General features: G+C 36.1%; 2 pseudogenes across 2 annotated transcripts; both read left to right on the top strand.

Annotated features, from left to right (window-relative positions):
• Positions 1-7,295: 7,295 nt before the first annotated feature.
• On the top strand, positions 7,296-8,018 carry LOC308685742 (annotated as a pseudogene). Its single transcript has 2 exons — positions 7,296-7,511; positions 7,625-8,018. The product of its transcript is annotated as an uncharacterized misc_RNA (transcript).
• Positions 8,019-11,578: 3,560 nt separating this feature from the next.
• LOC308685741 lies at positions 11,579-12,301 on the top strand (annotated as a pseudogene). Its single transcript has 2 exons — positions 11,579-11,794; positions 11,908-12,301. The product of its transcript is annotated as an uncharacterized misc_RNA (transcript).
• Positions 12,302-13,431: the final 1,130 nt, after the last annotated feature.

The following is a 13,431-nucleotide window of genomic DNA, read 5'->3' as shown; positions in this document are numbered from 1 at the left end:
CGTCTGAGTTACTGTGTAAAGCAGTGTTTAATTCACATTCCTAAGTTTAATATCAAACTGGAATATATATATATAAAACTGTAAAACCAATCAGATCATTTCAAATCATACTTTATTTATGGAGTGCATTTAAAAACAACAGAATGTAAACTAAACTGCTGTACAATTTAAGAATAAAGTTTAAACTTGAGAAAAACAGAAAGAGAGGGAAAAGAATGATAGAATAATAAGAAAAATACTGAATAATGAAATACAATATTACATAAAAAAAACTAAACTGATCTTCAAATGCTTTCTAGTTTCCAGTTATTACAGCACTGTTAGACACATATGGATTATGTGCATAAAGTTCAACATTTCAAGTCTTTCCACAGGAGTAAGTGCAGATATTTAATGTCCTAATTTATGATCTTCAGCATTATGACTGCAGTGACGTCACAGCCTGATGATGAAGCAGATGTGTGTGTGTGTGTGTGTGTGTGTGTGTGTGTGCTGGTCAGTGTGAGTAGATCTCATGTGAGGTTCCCACACTGACTCTCTGTCTTCACATCAATGGAGCACAAAAGCATCCAGAGTCCTGAATGAAGCATTAGTGCCGCTGAAGACTCTGTTCTTCCTGACGTCACCAACCATCTGGAGGAACACCAGTCAGTCACTTATCACACACTTCTGATCACAATTATTCTCTTGCAAATATGCAATTTTCCTGCATATAAATTTAGAATGGAATATGCAAAAAAATAAAATAATAAAATAATAATAATAGCCTAATATAATATATAACTTTTTTTTTAATCAAATAAGATTTCAGTTGCGTTTGTGAGAGATGTTTGCGTTTAGATGACAAAAGTACCAGATGCAAAAGCTTAGTCATTGTAAAGGTTCATGATGCATAAAGGAAAATAAATAGTGATATTGCTGATTCTGGTCACACTGCTGATGACATCATGAATGACATCATGTACTGTAAATGCATCATGCATGTGTGTAAATATCCATAAGTGTGTCGACTCTCTTGTGTGTGTCAGATATTGAGGTTGTGTTTGGGTTTAGGATGCTGATGACACTAGAACTGTGACTCTGTTCTCCAGAGTTTCTCACACTGAGACACAAACACAACAATAGAAGTGTGTCTATTCACATGATAATGAGTGTTAATGCAGGACAGATTCCCTACAAGCTTTCTCACGCCTCTGCTGCGTGTTATAATAATGCTATAATAATAAGCATACTTATCTGAAGACTAATTAAAATAAAGCAATTCATTCATTAATTTTATTTTGAAACTTATATTATCAGTATATGAATTTGAAGTGATAGTCCAATCTATTCATGTTGACCTCTGACCCCATGGTCTCTTACTTGAGGTCTATTGTCTTTGAGTGAGTTCTGTCTCTCACGCTGTCTTCATTCACTCAATTTAATCTCAGAATATTCATTTTGCCAAGGTTTTCTCAAAGTTTAGACAAATGTTCTTCTAGTAACGTTTTGTACAAGTTATCTGGTCTTTAAGAATGTTCTCAAAACATTAGCACAAAAGCATTATTTATACATTGCCTACACAACTGTTTTTCTGGGAATTGTAATTTTTTTTAATGTTACTTGTTCCATAATGTTTGCAAAATGATAAAATGGAATGTTCCTTTAACGTTTGCATAATCAAGAAAAAACGTTTTTTTTAAAAACATGAAGAAAAAGAAAAAACTGGATGCTTTTAACGTTCAAAGAACTTTTAAGTAATAATGTTTTCATAACTCTACGAGAACGTTAGCAAAGCGCTAGAATATTTGTGTTAGCTGGGTATAGTTAGATGGCTTTGTTATTCTTTGTGTACAATCTTCTTCCAGTAACCGTAACATCAGTGCTAAACAATGCAATGAGGGATGTGGGCCGCCACATGCTCAAAGCTCAATGAACACGCAGCTGCTTTCTAACAGATCTTTATTCTGGCTGCTGTCACTGCTGGAGTCTCAGAGACACACAGATTCACACACTTCTGTTTTCATCACATTAAATCACTCACACAATAGAAGTGTGTCTGTTCTCACAGGAGTAACTGGACTTGACAGGTTTCATGAGTTCAGAGACCATCAGAATGTAATACTGTGATTGTGTCAGGTTTATATTTTAGACAACCTTTTCAATGGCAACCACAATTATTTATAACAGTATATATAATTACTGTAGTGTTATGGTTGCCATAGGTTTTATTCATATTATGTGTATGTGTTCTCTTTGCATTTATTTCCAATAGTTGGAATTCAGGAACTCTTGTGATTCAGTAATCATACAGTTGTCTCTGACTTTCATATTTTGAGTTGAACATCTTGTGGGAACCTGAAATGTCCTGCATCCCCACATTCATAAAGTTGAATATAAGTGACCTTACTGGCAGATGGCAGTGAGGAGAACATCCCACCGATTCACTCATCAACACAGCATTGTTCAAAATTCGGAGGCTTCTGATTGGCTGAGAGGAGTGAGGTGTGAGTATAAATGCAAATCATTTCACAGCGAAGACACTTCGGTCCAAACTGAGCTTGAACTTCAACATGGCGACTTACATGGACGTGTCTTTCCAGAGCAGCTTCAAGACTCAACATGTTCAACACGCAAGGTGAGAACTTCAGACACTCATGGATTCATAAAGCATAATCTTCTAGTATTTATTCAGCTTTAATCTTTTAAGTTCACAAGAACTAAAGTGATTGTGTTGTTGTTTTCAGATGCGTTCTTACATGTTTGGAAAGAAAGTGTGGCAACAGTTTGGAGAAGCTGAAATCTGCTCTTGGAGAGTATCTTCAGAACGGCATCCACACCTCAGATCTTCTGGAGAGGGCCGTGTCCTTCATCACCCTCAAACGAGTTTTACTTTCCCATGACGGCTACTCCAAATATTCCCGTGACATCCTGCGTCTTTTCCCGGATCACTCAGAGGATGTAGCAGCGTTGTGCTCGGAAGAATGAACATCACCTGAAAAACTCTTCACACAAACCACTCTCAGAAGAAAGACTGAACATAAAACCTAAAAAATCTTACTTGAAAATCTCAAACTATAGTGCCTTAATGCAACTTTTATATCTTTATGTTTTTATATTTCTTGCTCAAAAGAATATTTTTATATTTTTGTTTTTGCAAATGTTTATTTTATGCATAATATGCATTATTATTGGCAGTTACACTGCCATTTATTTTAATGTTTATCTTTGTAAATGAATGTACTTAATGCTGCTTTTCATTTAAACTGCATGGCAAGATTTTAAACCAAAACTCCTTTAACTGGAGTAAATGTTAAAAGTACTGTGATTGAAAAATGATCTGATTATTCTGATGATAACACAGTAAAATGATGATGATATCAAGCCATACAAATGGACAATTCTGTCCAAAATAAAATGAGAGATTTATTACACTTTACGTTTCAGTCTCTTATTTGATTTAATCATTCTCTTTTTTTGCATTCAGAGTTTCCCGCTCCATGAAGTGTCAGATTCCTACAAAAATAAAATCAAAATAGGCCACCGCCTACATGTTCACTTTGCTTGGCATTGTTGAAGGTGGAAACACATTTTCCTAAACCTGGACAAATGTAATGTTCTGAATCATGATCAGTTGTAGTTTGAAACTGAAACAGCAGAATACATGCAGAACAGAATTGTTAGTTGCATAAATATTGGGAGAGAAAATAACATATAGGCCTAAATTACATACAGACTTGCAAGTAGCTAACTTAGTTCTGTTACTAAAAATAAACGTTAACAAAAAATATATATATATATTTTATTTCGCCTAGCTGCCAAAGAACATATTGGCCGATTACACACTTCAATACAGTATGTGTCTATGGAGTTCACAATAGTGGTCAAGATAATCAGATTCGACACTCTGGACCTCTTCAAACACACACTTGCAGTCTTTGCACTTGACCACTTACATGACTCATTACTGTATTTGGCGCAAGTGTTTAAGTAGTGTGTGTAGAACTTTTGATTACTTGATGGTACACACTTATAGTGTTGCAAAAATGCAAGTGTTTACAGAGCTTTATTTAGATTTTCAATACGTTGCATTTTAAAATAAACTTCTAAATGTCTGGTCAGTAGTCCATATGTAACAGAAGACACAATTTAAGATTGTGGTTACAATATAAAGCAGTTGCAAATGTTGTACAAAATACACATAGCCTGCTCATCTTTGCACCTATAAAACGACAGCTTCACAATTTGTTTTACTACCAAATTACACGTAATATCTAATTAATTTATCTTACTGTGGACTGTTATCCTCACTATATCTTGCAGTTTCGGGGCATGTGGTTTCCCGAGACCTAATGCATGAAGGGATATTCTAATCTTAGCCTTGAATGCCGCTCTGATGTGGTAGTGTGCATTTAGTGTGCGTTCAAGGCACTGCGCTTTGGCATTTTTTAGACAGTCTTGCGCACTTACTTCCTGTCATGTGTATGTGCTCTCAAGTGGCCAAGACCACAGACAAGTATGGGTGTTTGGAAATGCCCTCTTTTGTCATTTATTTTTGAAACAGAAAGTATAACTTAAAGGGATATTTCACCACTGGAAAGATGAATGTGTATTTAAATTGGGACATTTATGTAGTAGAAATGTGAAATTATTTTAGAAGTTGGTGCCTTCTAGACTGAGAGAAGCCAGAAAATGTATTTTTGGATCATGTGGATGAAAGACAACAACTCCCAGAATGCACTTGCTTCGCTGCCCTATGAGGACACTCCCAAGCCACACCTCCCGGTTACAGAGGGCAGTGTCGGGAGAAATGATACAACTAGGCTACTAGTGACTCGAAACTGAACTATGGGCGCGTTGAAGACATGCGGGACGAGCTCCTCCTACTGGCTGGAGTCTCTCGCCTCTGGACAAAAAAGCCTCAGATGATGAGCTAAATGAAGATTTTTGCGTCATCTGAGGTTTTTTTCCAGACACACAATACAGAAATCTCTCGTCTCAGGGGGACATGAGGGAGGGAAGCACGGTCACTCCAAAATACGACCGGGTTTCTACTGACACAAAGCTTAATGCTAATCGGTGAAGTATCCCTTTAAATAGTTTATGGCTGTCAATAGATTAAATGAGGTTTTCCACTCACTCCCTGTCTCCCTCTTATGGTGTTGTTGGGAACATTCAATCCTATACTGGTTGATTGGTGTTGGTTGGGCGTGAGGACAGCTGATACTGAGAGCCTTTAGTGTTGAAGGGGTGACAGGCTGCGTCTGAAATCGTCTCTTGAAAAACTCGTCTCTCTTAAAAACTCTCTTGAGTAGGTATTTATTTTGAATAAGTTATTATTTCATGACCGATAAAAAAGTACGATCTTTAGGCATATAGTATAAATGTAATCTGGACATATTACATTCGCCATGCTGCCCTTATCATGTGACCTTCCAACATTCAGTTACGTCGCTTTACTGCAATTTATAAATCCTCTCCCGTGGCCTCATGGGGATAGTAGTGTCAAATACACACCTTACTGAACTCATGAAATGTCTCAGAAGATGTCAGATGTTCACTTGATGTTTTGCTTTAGAGATTGAGTCTGAGAACTAATGGAGTTCAAATTTTACAGACGAATCATGCAAATAAAGATAAATAGATTTATTAAGAAAGACTCACAGTGGGTATATTCTAATGTCTTCGCAATACAAGTTTTAATGTTTAATGATAGATTTAAGAATCAGTAACTTTTGCATGTTTTGCGAGGACAGTGATTTCGAAACCAATTGTTCTGCCAAATTATTTATTTTTCCGAAACGCTCGAAACACGACTCCTACAGTGTAAATGCAATGAAAATCAACCCAAACATGCATAAAAACTCCTTTTACAAACCAATTGCAAATGTTTTCTTGAAACTACAAATTATCAAATACCATTAAACATGATGTGTCTGTATAATATGTGTTCTTTTATTAATTTGTAGGGCTTGTTTTGTGTTATGGATGGCTTAGCTGATCAGGCCAATAACTAGGTCTTATTCTCTTCATTTCTTATTATTCAAATGTGGCATTAAAAATGTCTATATTATAAAACTGATTGGAGGACAGGTACCATAAAGAAATACACACCGGTTCATGGTTTCAATGAGATCGGCCTTTAGTGAACCATTGAAATATCTAAATGTTTCAAAATCGTTTTTGTTTATGGAAATGACTTGGGCAGTTTGATACCGAACCGAACCGAATTTAGTCTTCGAATTCACAATTATTTTTATATAAAATTGTGTTTCGTGTGTGTAGATGAATGCATTGGTATCTAAAGCTTTAGAGTTGTGTAGTGGAATTCAGACGTCATTGTCTCCATTGTCTCGGCCTCCAGGCCTCCAGATGTGTGTGTGTGTGTGTGTGTGTGTGTGTGTGCTGGTCAGTGTGAGTAGATCTCATGTGAGGTTCCCACACTGACTCTCTGTCTTCACATCAATGGAGCACAAAAGCATCCAGAGTCCTGAATGAAGCATTAGTGCCGCTGAAGACTCTGTTCTTCCTGACGTCACCAACCATCTGGAGGGACACCAGTCAGTCACTTATCACACACTTCTGATCACAATTATTCTCTTGCAAATATGCTATTTTTCTGCATATAAATTTAGAATGGAATATGCAAAAAAATACTTAATGATATTGAGGTTGTGTCTAGGTTTAGGATGCTGATGACACTAGAACTGTGACTCTGTTCTCCAGAGTTTCTCACACTGAGACACAAACACAACAATAGAAGTGTGTCTATTCACATGATAATGAGACGGACAAATACTAATAAAACCCCAGAGATTTAAACTCAAAGTAGTTTTGCTCTGCAAGCGTTTCCCACGTCATTCACGTTCACTTCAAAATCACTTCTGTGCAAAAGGTTTTTTATGTTTATCAAAATTTTTAATCCGGGTCCATTTAGAGAATAATATACTGATATACAAGTTACATTTTTCAAATTTTAAAGGATTTCTTTTTATTATTTTATTATATATATATATATATATATATATATATATATATATATATATATATATATATATATATATATATATATATATATCACAACAGACCAGCTTTTATAAAGTTTATTAATGCTCCAGTGCGACACACGGCACAGATGATTCAGTCTTTGGGAACCGAGTTACTCCTGTGAGAACAGACACACTTCTATTGTGTGAGTGATTTAATGTGATGAAAACAGAAGTGTGTGAATCTGTGTGTCTCTGAGACTCCAGCAGTGACAGCAGCCAGAATAAAGATCTGTTAGAAAGCAGCTGCGTGTTCATTGAGCTTTGAGCATGTGGCGGCCCACATCCCTCATTGTCTGTCTGAGCTCTTCCATTGGCTCCAAACTGTGAGAAACTCCAACAAGCTCAAGCCTCACACATTCATATGGAGATTTGTGAGTATAAATAGAGGATCTGCAGCCGGTGTGAATCAGACTCGCTCTGCACAGAGATCCAGACATGACACCTACAATCATCTCAAAGGAGCATCTCCCTCTCAACAACAAGGTACATCACATGATCCTCCTCACAGCAACATTACATCAGCAGCTTTCACGACTCTTCTCAATCACTGCTTATTCCAAGACACGTTCCTGATGCTTTTCTGTCTCCATCTGCAGCTGAGAAAGCCAATAGTGGAGAAGATGCGCAGAGATGGTCTCATCAGCAGCTCAAGTGTCTTCTGGCTCCAGAGCTCCTGATTCCCAGCTGGAGAAAGCACAAATCCTGGAGATGACGCTCACAATTCCAGTTCACATGCTGTCAATCAAGGCTTCTCCAGGTGTGTCCGTGAGATCCAGAGATGAGATGAAGACACAGAGCCAGAGAAGACTGAAGCTCTTCCAGAAGCCGCAGACATCATGTGATCAGAACAGGAGGGAAAGTGTGGAGCCTCGGCTGAGCCGCTCAGACCAGAACACCTTCAGCAAAGAGATGAAGGCCAACAAGAGCGCCACCTGGAGGCCTTGGGAGATCTTACAGCGACCAGCAGCTCATACTGAACGTCTACACTAGACTCAGTGGACTGTGTCGTCTCAGCTTCTCTTTTGGAGAAAAACTGTTTCATGAGTTCCAGTTTGGAAGAGATATTTGCACTGCAAAGTGCTCTGATGATTCGATCTTCTATGAAGACTCAAGAGTTCCTGATGGGAACATATACTGACGTCTATATTAGACAACATTGACTTTACATTAAATGCATCTTGATAAGATGTGAAGGAAACACTTCCTTTATTATTTTAAAGGGTATTCATAATCTGATAGCATCTCAAGCTTTGTTCTACAAGCTGATGAAGAGTCGATTTACACAGCACGTTATATGAAATGTTATAATTTCTTGAAATTAATGTGGTGACAAGAATCTTGCTTCATTATTAATTATGTGCTGTTTGTGGCTCAAATTTGATTTCCTCTTAGATGATATTCATAGAGAGACTTTTATATTTGATCTCTTTCGCTGTTGGGAATATATACTGACGTCTATATTAGACGACACTGACTTACATTACATAATCTTCAAGAAAAACTGTTTCATGAGTTCCAGTTTGGAAGAGATATTTGCACTGCAAAGTGCTCTGATGATTCTTTTCTCTTTTTGAGAAAATGTCCTTTAACTATTTTTAGTTTGAAAAATGACTTGTATTGCAAAATACCATGATGCTACTAATAATTAGTATAAAAGTGCATTAAACTGCATTTTCCATATCCTTTGGGTATAATTTTCACCTTTGAGGTGATGCATTATGTGACTTGATCAAATATCTCCTATGCTGGATTTTAATACATTAACTTTGAGATATTTGACATTGTGTTTTTCCTGTTTTGGGGAAATTCTTTAATGTACTGTTAAATATACATATTTGTCTTCAGTGAAGATGTTCTATGAATGGACCTGTGATTTATTTATGAAATCTCTGTTTGTTTTGATTAATATTTTTAATCTTAATTGCTTTTATAAAAGCTAATTTTACTGTTTATTGAACCTCACAAATCTTTTTAATTCTTTGAAAGATTCTGTGATTGTTAAAGTTCTGTCATGTTTGATATTGTACCTTTGAGATTTTACAGTCACCGTGTGACTATTCTGATCTCTGAATGATCATTCTTCTCAAACTGAGAAACGTTTGTTTAATCATAAACGTTGAATATGTTAATGTGTCTTTTGAAAAGACTGTTTTATGATGTATAAACTTTGCTCTATTGAGGGCATAAATGTATCTTGGAGATTCTCCGAGCTCATGTTGTGATATATTATCACTCCGTGTCTGAATGATGTCGTTTCCTCAATGACAAAACTAATATTCATGACAATAAAATCAGCTGATCTTATTTCTGTCTCTGCATTTCGTTTTTTTTTTTTTTTTAAGTACATATCCAGACAATACAGACATAAAAATAACTCAAAATATGAAACAAACAAACATTATTTATTATTATAAAAAGTAAATTCTTATAACACCTTAAGTCTTGTTTGTAATTCTTACAATAATTACAGGAACACTTGGAGTATTAATACTCAGTAATATGCTTGTCTAAATAAACTTTTATTTATTTTCATGTGTATAATACATGTATGTCTATTTCTATGAAATATTTATTACCATAACTATTATTTCATTTACTTTTCAATATTTGGACCTCATAAATTGAGTGATTTAACATCTGGTGTGATGTTTAATATGAAAACTAATGTGATTTGGTTAGTTTGGATGTGTCTTGTTTTTATATGTAACCCATAATCATGATATTTTCATTATAACGTTCGGATCTATGAAAATGACCTCAGAGCTTCACTAATATATTTGGAATATTGTTTTGAATCAATATTTCCTGTCCATGTATTTATAGATCTGAGCACCATGTTTATTCTGTGATGGGGTTTATTTTGCCCACAAATGAAATAAATATATATTCATACATCTGATTTAAAAATGTATCTCATGAAGATTATTCCATTGTTCTCCTTAAATTTACTGGTAGGCCTAAAGTTAAAGCACCAGTGAGAGACGTGTGTGTATTGTAGTGTAATGAAGTGAATGAACAAAGTGTTATTGATTTTAATGCTTGATTAAAAAAAAGTCTTCTAATTCATAAAAAAAATCATGTTTTTTTTTCCAAAAAGTATTGAGCCGCAGAGGCGTGAGAAAGCTTGTAGGGAATCTGTCCTGCATTAACACTCATTATCATGTGAATAGACACACTTCTATTGTTGTGTTTGTGTCTCAGTGTGAGAAACTCTGGAGAACAGAGTCACAGTTCTAGTGTCATCAGCATCCTAAACCCAAACACAAGCTCAATATCTGACACACACAAGAGAGTCGACACACTTGTGGATATTTACACACATGCATGATGCATTTACATGATGTCATTCATGATGTCATCAGCAGTGTGACCAGAATCAGCAATATCACTATTTATTTTCCTTTATGCATCATGAACTTTTACAATGACTAAGCTTTTGCATCTGGTACTTTTGTCATCTAAACGCAAACATCTCTCACAAACGCAACTGAAATCTTATTTGATTAATATATATATATATATATATATATATATATATATATATATATATATATATATATATATATATATTTTTTTTTTTTTATTTTTTTTTTTTGCATATTCCATTCTAAATTTATAAGAGGGAAAATTGCATGTTTGCATGAGAATAATTGTGATCAGAAGTGTGTGATAAGTGACTGACTGGTGTTCCTCCAGATGGTTGGTGACGTCAGGAAGAACAGAGTCTTCAGCGGCACTAATGCTTCATTCAGGACTCTGGATGCTTTTGTGCTCCATTGATGTGAAGACAGAGAGTCAGTGTGGGAACCTCACATGAGATCTACTCACACTGACCAGCACACACACACACACACACACACACACACACACACACACACACACACACACACACACACACACACATCTGCTTCATCATCAGGCTGTGACGTCACTGCAATCATAATGCTGAAGATCATAAATTAGGACATTAAATATCTGCACTTACTCCTGTGGAAAGACTTGAAATGTTGAACTTTATGCACATAATCCATATGTGTCTAACAGTGCTGTGATAACTGGAAACTAGAAAGCATTTGAAGATCAGTTTAGTTTGTTTTTGATGTAATATTGTATTTCATTATTCAGTATTTTTCTTATTAATGTATAATTCTTGTTCCTCTATTTCTGTTTTTCTCAAGTTTAAACTTTATTCTTAAATTGTACAGCAGTTTAGTTCATCTTCTGTTGTTTTTAAATGCACTCCATACATAAAGTATGATTTGAATAGATCTAATTGGTTTTACAGTTTTATATACAGATTTCTTTTTTATATATTCCAGTTTGATATTAAACTTAGGAATGTGAATTAAACACTGCTTTACACAGTAACTCAGACGCCATGTGCAGGAATGATGTGACGTGGAGCGAGACTATGCAGGAGTCACTGACGCCACGCGTTTCTAATGACGAGCGTGTGTTTCTTCAGTGACATTGATGTGAACATCAGATCTCTACAGGTCAGCACTTTCCCAGATTCTCCCCTGAGACACAGAGACAGAGGATCATTGAGCATGTGGCGGCCCACATCCCTCATTGTCTGTCTGAGCTCTTCCATTGGCTCCAAACTGTGAGAAACTCCAACAAGCTCAAGCCTCACACATTCATATGGAGATTTGTGAGTATAAATAGAGGATCTGCAGCCGGTGTGAATCAGACTCGCTCTGCACAGAGATCCAGACATGACACCTACAATCATCTCAAAGGAGCATCTCCCTCTCAACAACAAGGTACATCACATGATCCTCCTCACAGCAACATTACATCAGCAGCTTTCACGACTCTTCTCAATCACTGCTTATTCCAAGACACGTTCCTGATGCTTTTCTGTCTCCATCTGCAGCTGAGAAAGCCAATAGTGGAGAAGATGCGCAGAGATGGTCTCATCAGCAGCTCAAGTGTCTTCTGGCTCCAGAGCTCCTGATTCCCAGCTGAAGAAAGCACAAATCCTGGAGATGACGCTCACAATTCCAGTTCACATGCTGTCAATCAAGGCTTCTCCAGGTGTGTCCGTGAGATCCAGAGATGAGATGAAGACACAGAGCCAGAGAAGACTGAAGCTCTTCCAGAAGCTGCAGACATCATGTGATCAGAACAGGAGGGAAAGTGTGGAGCCTCGGCTGAGCCGCTCAGACCAGAACACCTTCAGCAAAGAGATGAAGGCCAACAAGAGCGCCACCTGGAGGCCTTGGGAGATCTTACAGCGACCAGCAGCTCATACTGAACGTCTACACTAGACTCAGTGGACTGTGTCGTCTCAGCTTCTCTTTTGGAGAAAAACTGTTTCATGAGTTCCAGTTTGGAAGAGATATTTGCACTGCAAAGTGCTCTGATGATTCGATCTTCTATGAAGACTCAAGAGTTCCTGACGGGAACATATACTGACGTCTATATTAGACAACATTGACTTTACATTAAATGCATCTTGATAGGATGTGAAGGAAACACTTCCTTTATTATTTTAAAGGGTATTCATAATCTGATAGCATCTCAAGCTTTGTTCTACAAGCTGATGAAGAGCCGATTTACACAGCACGTTATATGAAATGTTATAATTTCTTGAAATTAATGTGGTGACAAGAATCTTCATTATTAATTATGTGCTGTTTGTGGCTCAAATTTGACTTCCTCTTAGATGATATTCATAGAGAGACTTTTATATTTGATCTCTTTCGCTGTTGGGAATATATACTGACGTCTATATTAGACGACACTGACTTACATTATATAATCTTCAAGAAAAACTGTTTCATGAGTTCCAGTTTGGAAGAGATATTTGCACTGCAAAGTGCTCTGATGATTCTTTTCTCTTTTTGAGAAAATGTCCTTTAACTATTTTTAGTTTGAAAAATAACTTGTATTGCAAAATACCATGATGCTACTAATAATTAGTATAAAAGTGCATTAAACTGCATTTTCCATATCCTTTGGGTATAATTTTCACCTTTGAGGTGATGCATTATGTGACTTGATCAAATATCTCCTATGCTGGATTTTAATACATTAACTTTGAGATATTTGACATTGTGTTTTTCCTGTTTTGGGGAAATTCTTTAATGTACTGTTAAATATACATATTTGTCTTCAGTGAAGATGTTCTATGAATGGACCTGTGATTTATTTATGAAATCTCTGTTTGTTTTGATTAATATTTTTAATCTTAATTGCTTTTATAAAAGCTAATTTTACTGTTTATTGAACCTCACAAATCTTTTTAATTCTTTGAAAGATTCTGTGATTGTTAAAGTTCTGTCATGTTTGATATTGTACCTTTGAGATTTTACAGTCACCGTGTGACTATTCTGATCTCTGAATGATCATTCTTCTCAAACTGAGAAACGTTTGTTTAATCATAAACGTTGAATAT

Source organism: Scardinius erythrophthalmus, assembly GCF_964197995.2.
Source record: "Scardinius erythrophthalmus genome assembly, chromosome: 25".
NCBI classification, from domain to species: domain Eukaryota; kingdom Metazoa; phylum Chordata; class Actinopteri; order Cypriniformes; family Leuciscidae; genus Scardinius; species Scardinius erythrophthalmus.
Note: the sequence above shows the minus strand (reverse complement) of the source record. Positions and strands in the feature narration are given on the sequence as shown.